Raw genomic sequence first — 6,893 nt, forward strand, 5'->3', positions numbered from 1 at the left:
TCTTTAAGGTGTTATCTGTAATAGTGGTTGGTTATTTTAACTTTGGAATAGGACACTTTACGGTAGCATAAGTAGTCTTTAGTGGTTGAAAGGTTGAATGTAGTTCCATAACAACGTAGAGAACAACGGTTTTACCTAACTGTTGGTATACAATATTGTTTTTCATATACTTTAGACCACAGATACATACAGTTTTGTTTAGTCTGGGTTTCCTATAGGCTTTCCATCCGTGTAGTTCTATAAGTCGACTCTGTTTTTGTTTAGATACTTGATAGCCTATGGCTATTGGGAGAGGTGTTGTACGTAGTGTGTCAGTTCAGGTGAATGTCATGTGTTAAGTAGATCAATACATGGATAAGGTGTGATAGTGTATTATAGAGTAAGTTGAACTACGTTATGTAGGATAGGTTGTGGTTTTAGGAATTAGGGATTAATGGTGTTTTCCCGTTTCCTTCTTTTTGGGATTTTATGAAACCTTTTGTAGGACCCATTGTTCAATAATCCTTTAAGCTTTTTAGTTTTTAAGCTGTTGGTATAATAATATCCAGTCAACCTCCTATTTTCTAATAAATTACATTTCCTTGTAATGATCTAATTATCAAAATATTCTAATATCATTTATATATCATGGATAACTAAGAATAATTTGGGAAGTACCGAATCTAAAAAAAAATTTTTTATATTGGGGAAATACGGTTACAGGTATAATTGGGCATAACCGTGACAAAATTAAAATTAATAAAGTTTAGAAGGTTTATTCTACTTGGCCGTAAAGACAATATAACATGGTTATAGTGTAGTGAATAAATTTTTCTTCACTTTATTTAGAGTTTTACAATTACTTTGACTATGTTCAATTTTTAGCAAAATTTTTAACTTTTTACGGTCGGCATATAAAAAAAAGTTGAATTGTGACCAGTCAAACCCGACAAGATCCGAAGTTTCCTGTAAGTCGCGAGCGACCCTATTAATGTGACAAGAAAGATGTTAACTGGCGAAGTAAACTTCTGCTAAAGAACGGTAGCATACATTATGGTGTGACCCGAATCAAGTATTCGAGTAGTGTCTCAGGAAAAAATCCGCGACGACCTGTCGAGCTGGAGCCCTTTAGAACCTAAATTAGTCGCATAGAAAATGGTCAAGTTTTAGAGACAAGGACTACGTTGAGGAAAGAACGTCGTGACAGCTCAGAACATAGTAAAAATATCGAGAACTTTAAGGTAAAGGACAAAGTTTTTTTTTAGGTTTCGGGTTTTACACGGCCCATTGTTAAGAGAAAAACCGCGAGGCTTTTTGAACATTGGACCAACTGTCTAGTAAATTATAGCGCATTTGTCAGTGTACAAAGAGGTCAGTGACCTGAAGGTTGGTAAGGGGGTTGTGTGAGTTGTTTTATAACGGGGTGAGAATGAGATTTTAGAGAAGCAGAAGTGGAGAGAGCACTGGTGTAAGTAAAGATGACCAAGACGACAGCCGGTTGCAGAGCAGACATCTTCATCACAGTCCAAGAGGTGTGTACCGGCCACATTGTCCTCTTGAGAATAAGAGTACTCCCTCATAGATCGGAGTTGTAACCTGGATGAACTTGCATTCATGGCGAGAAGAATTACGGAAAGTGACATAGCAGACGTGACAGGTCAAAAGTATGCGATTCTCTTTAGAGCCGTCACATGTATTAGATTGTCGAAATCAGATCAGATTGTAACAGTAGGGAAATATCCAGAAACGAAGTGTCGACTTGGCAAGGAGATGAGGGAGTTGAGCTTAGCATATGGGAAAGGGTTTAGAAAACAATTGAAGAGTTAGAGTGTTAACCAATGACCAGGTTCTCTGTGTAACGAAAAACAGTCAGTGTCAGGGTATTATGAGTTGGCATGAGTGGGAGTACAACGATACGGGAACATTCCTACATCCAGTTTGTCATGCAATCTTAATGAGGTTGAGACTACTAAGATCTAGATGTCTCAGTCAGTTAAGTTTTTCACATAGATGAGTTTATAGTCCAAATCTGGAAAGGTTAAATTTAATATGTTCTTTACAGAATTGAACTGTCACGCATTTGTACACGGTAATTGGAAAGGTACCTCCTTTGACAACTAACTTCTAAAACGTATTCTCTTTATATATATAATAATATATCTACTTTTAGTCTTATACATAAAGCATATTAGAGAGAACGAAAGAATATTATAAGTATTTATTATTATAATTAGAGTGGAGTTTACATTTTAAAGGCACACACATTTATTTAAAATGTTGATGAAGGATCGCAGATTTGTGCTTGGAATTTTTTCCAATATCGGATGAATTTGAATGGGGATAATGTTGTTCCAAGGGAGCTTTTAGATTCTGATTGAATAATACTTCAGCAGGACTGTGGTTAGTTGCTGAATTCCGGGATGATCTGATAGAGAATAAGATGTTGGGCAGGTTCTCATCCCATTGATTGTGATCTTTGTCAAGGAGATGAAGTCTAAGTTTATTTTTTATGTTCTGATTTTTTCGCTCCACAGGATTTTGTCTGGGTGTATATGCAGCAGTGGTGTAATGTTTGATTCCATGATTTTCACAGAATTCTTCAAATTTGCTCGAAACAAATTGTGAACCTTGATCGCTGATCACCTTCTTTGGATAACCAAATCTCGAAAATATGTCAGTTTCCAGGAATTTGATTATGGCTTCTGAATCCACATGTCTCACAGCTTTTGCTTCCACCCATTTGGAGCATGGATCAGTGGCTGTTATCAAATACCGATTTTTATGTTTTCGACTAGCGGTGTAAGGTCCCATTATATCAATAGACCAAACTTCTAGTTTTTCCAATTCTGTTCTAGGTCTCAAAGGTGCAGCTTTTGTTCTCCCTGCTACTTTTACTCGAGCACAATCTTCACACTGACGTATGTGATTAGAGATGTCAGCAAGACAATTTGGCCAATTGAAGTATTGATTTATCAATGTATAAGTAGCTTGAATTCCAGGATGGCAGTATATTGGATTGTCATGATAATATCTCAAGATTTTCTCCTTCATCTTTTCTGGTACAACCAGTTTCCAATCTTCACTGCTTTTGGGTCGATAATAAAGGTGAGTATTAATAACTTGATATTTTTGTAACATCTTAACTTCTTTGTCCACTAGTTTATCAGTAGGTTTGTGTAGGATAGACTCATATTCAGCTCCTATTTCTGCCACTTTGTCATCTTCTAACTGCGCTTCTTTGACTTCATCTTCCAGGTCAAGTTTGTTTTCAACTTGCAATAACTGAAGTTGAATCACGCTAGCTACATCTTCATTATCAGCTAGAGGTGGTGCAAATTCTACATTCATCTCTTTGTCCGAGATATTTTCAATAGGGTTTACATTCGGGTTTGAATTTCCCTTCACTAGAGCAATGGTTTCTCGATTTTCAGTTCCCAATCGAAGACAATCTGACATCAAGTCAATAACAACACCATTGTCTTTCAACCAATCATATCCTAAGATCATTGGTAGATTGAGGTGCTGCATTACAAAGAAATCATGTTCGAATCCAGTATTTCCAATCTCAAAGTTTGCCTTGATTTTTCCAAGTGGGTGAGCTGAAGTTTTGTCTGCTAGTACAACTCCATCTTTGGTTTCAAGTAGATTCACACCAGTGGGCAATAGGGCTTCATCAATAAAACATGCATTGGCCAAGGTGTCTACATATCCAGGTACATGCCGGTCATTGAACTTCAATGAGACGTAGGGAAACGTCCTACTTTTCTCACCTTCCAACTTGATGTGGTTATTTTGATTTTTGCAGTTAGAACTTGCTTGAGGTTCATTTTGTTGTTTCTCTTGAGAAGAAGGTTCGGTTTTCTCAAGTGCTTTGGCATTTTCCACAGGTGGGTATCGAGGTTGATAACGGGGAAATTTTGAATGGTTGTTTTGCCGGTATGCATTTGATGTATCCGGGTTCCTGGGTTGGTATTGGTTTGACATCTGTGGAGTGAAATTTTTGATAGGCTTTGGTGCTTCTTTTTGTCCATCTGTACTCCATGCTTGATCAAATATTCGTAATATCTTTAATAAGTCTTCCACAGTTTTGGGACTTTCCATCAAGTGGATTTTCACTCTCGGGTGAAGTAAGTGTAGTACATCTGCAATTCTTTCCGCCTCTGTGGCTCTTGGGAAGATTCGCACATGGAGTTTCAATTTGTTGTTTACAAATTCTTCAGCGTTTGTATTCAATTGGTGGGTAATTCCGTAGAAATTTGCCTTCAATGATGTGCATATCTGTTCCGAATTGTAATGCGCCAAGAACTTTTCTTCGAAGTCTTCCAAGTGTTCAAAGCGGTCACTGTTTCTATCAAACCAAGTTTTAGCCGAGTTTGACAATTGGTTCCTGACTGTGATCTTCCAAGTTGATTTGGGTACGTTGTATGTTTCATAGATTCTCTTCAACTCATCTATGAATTTTACCGGGTTCTCGGTTTCTCCTCCGTTGAAATGTGGTAGAAGTTTTTCCAATGTTGGCAGAGCAAATGTGGGTTGCACAACTGGTGTATGCTGAGGTACCAGTGAAGTTTGAGTAGTTTGTGACATCTGAGTAACCAATTGAATCAATTGTTGAATTTGTACTTGTTGACTTTGGATTTGAGACTGTTGGTTACTTAATTGTGTTCGTAAAATTTCTTGGTAGTCTGAGTTAGAAGCAGGTAAGATTCCTCTCAAGTCAGAAGTGTGTGGTTCTTCATTGGTTCCAGTAAGGTTTTGCTCACTGTCCGAATGTATAGTTAGACCTTGCTCTTGTAGCATTCTGGTATAGGTCTTTTCAAAATACACGTTTGCTTCATCCAATGTTGGAATAGTTTCCTTTCTTCCAGATTCGTTTGATTGAGCTTCTAATGTATCTATATTCTTCTCCACAGAATCCTGTTCTGTGTTGTTTTCTACAGCTGTAGATGGTGTTCCATTGTTTTCTGCAGTTGCAATTGGTTGGATATCATCATCAGCACTCATGGTAATTAATAATGTTCACAATATATTTAAAATCACTTTTTTTAAAAAGTTCAATTTATATAAGAAAAATACAATACACTGTTTAAATGTAATCAATAATGAGAATACGGGGAAAGGTTCCAAGTTGTCCTGAAAAAGAATTGTGTGCGAATGTGTGTTGATAATTGTTATGGGAAAAATAGGGAAATGGGGAAAATAGAAAAAGGTTTTTTTCTAATTACTCAACTGACTAATAGTTATAGTTAGTCAGTTTTATTTATTTTTTTTCTAACTCTTTCACTCTTACTGTTAATAAGATGTGATGAAATATTTTCAATTTTAAAAGGTATTTTTTCTTTAAGCACTGTTTGGAAAATAACGATTTTGTGGTATCAACTAACACAAAACAAGTTGTCGAGGGGAAGGGCAGATGGTGGAGTGAACAGGCGAGACGGGGAAGTTGAAACAAGACAGGCTCTTGTAACAAATAACAGCAGTTTCAGAGGTAATACTAAATTGGCATGATGAGTACTCGATACGTGGAACCCTACGATAATCTTGGTCTGTAAATCTAATGACGGTTGGGACTACTCAAGTCTAGATGTCTCAGTCAGTAGTTTCACTAGATGGAGTTTATAGTCCAATTCTGGAAAGTTAAATTTTAATATTTCTTTTAGAGTTGACTGTCACCGCATTTGGAGCACGGTAATTTGGAAAGGTTACCTCCTTCGACAATTACTTCTAAACTAGTCTCTTTATAAATACAGTAAGCCACTTTGGTCTTTATAAGAATATAGAAGGTAAAGATTGATTATAAAAGAATTTTATACTTAGAGAGTAATTTGACATTTACACATGCACAGGTACTTTATTTATAAAAGAAGTCCTTTTTTAGGTTGATTTAACTAAAATAAGAGTTCAACAATAGTTTAAGGAGATGAGTTAAAAGACATAAAAACAATTCACAGTCATAAAATTGAAGCGACTAGGTTTGGGAATTACTTTTTTAACGATATCTACAAAGATTTGAAGTATTAGTGGTTATAAACATAATAAGTAAAAAGGATGAATACCAAGTTCTAAGTTAAATTAAAATAAATCATTTAATCCAAAACAAATGGATTAAATGGAAGAAGAATATAATGAACCCCAAAAGTATACCTTAACTTCCACAAAGTTAATCATATAAGACTGAAAAGGGACAGAAATGTCTTAATATACTTGATTGGGATCTTTAATTCATTTATTCTTGGTAGACGATAGACATTGCAATTACATACAATGAGATTAGATTTCTTTTATTTAGTTGTACGAGTTTAAAATTATACTTATTTAAGTTAAAATAAGAAAAATAAAGATTTAATAAAAATTATGTTACTACCTTTCCTACCCTCACCATTTGACTCGAATCAGCACCGTTTTAATAAATAACACTTATTAAATTTACTTATAGTAAATGGTTCTTTAGAGATTTTGGTAGAAAAGGGGGTTAAGAAGAAAATAACAACATAATTTACCGCGCGGTTGAGCGCCGAGCTTATTTGGCTCTAATTCTCTTTGGATTAATACTGTACAACTAATAATAAATTAATTTAAACTTATAAAATAGAACTTGGATCCTTTACCAAGGTTTATTAACCACTTAAAATTTTGATTTAAATGTAAATACTCTCTAACTTCTTAATTCAATTAATTTTAGATAATTTCTATTTTTAATCGAAATTCTGATCTTTAGAATAATTCAACTGTAAAAATCTTCGATCTACTGATCCAGAAAGTGATTTACTTTAGGGGTAAAGATCTAAATAAATCCTTCGTGGATGTAGTTTAAAAACTTGTTTTACAGTTATTGAAACGTTTTTTAAAGAACAATTTTTTCACATAGTAGAAAAATTTTGCTTTCTCCATTATCGTCCATCATCATAAAAGTA

This window comes from Diaphorina citri, unplaced genomic scaffold, assembly GCF_000475195.1.
Source record: "Diaphorina citri unplaced genomic scaffold, Diaci psyllid genome assembly version 1.1 scaffold25794, whole genome shotgun sequence".
In the NCBI taxonomy this organism is placed as follows: domain Eukaryota; kingdom Metazoa; phylum Arthropoda; class Insecta; order Hemiptera; family Psyllidae; genus Diaphorina; species Diaphorina citri.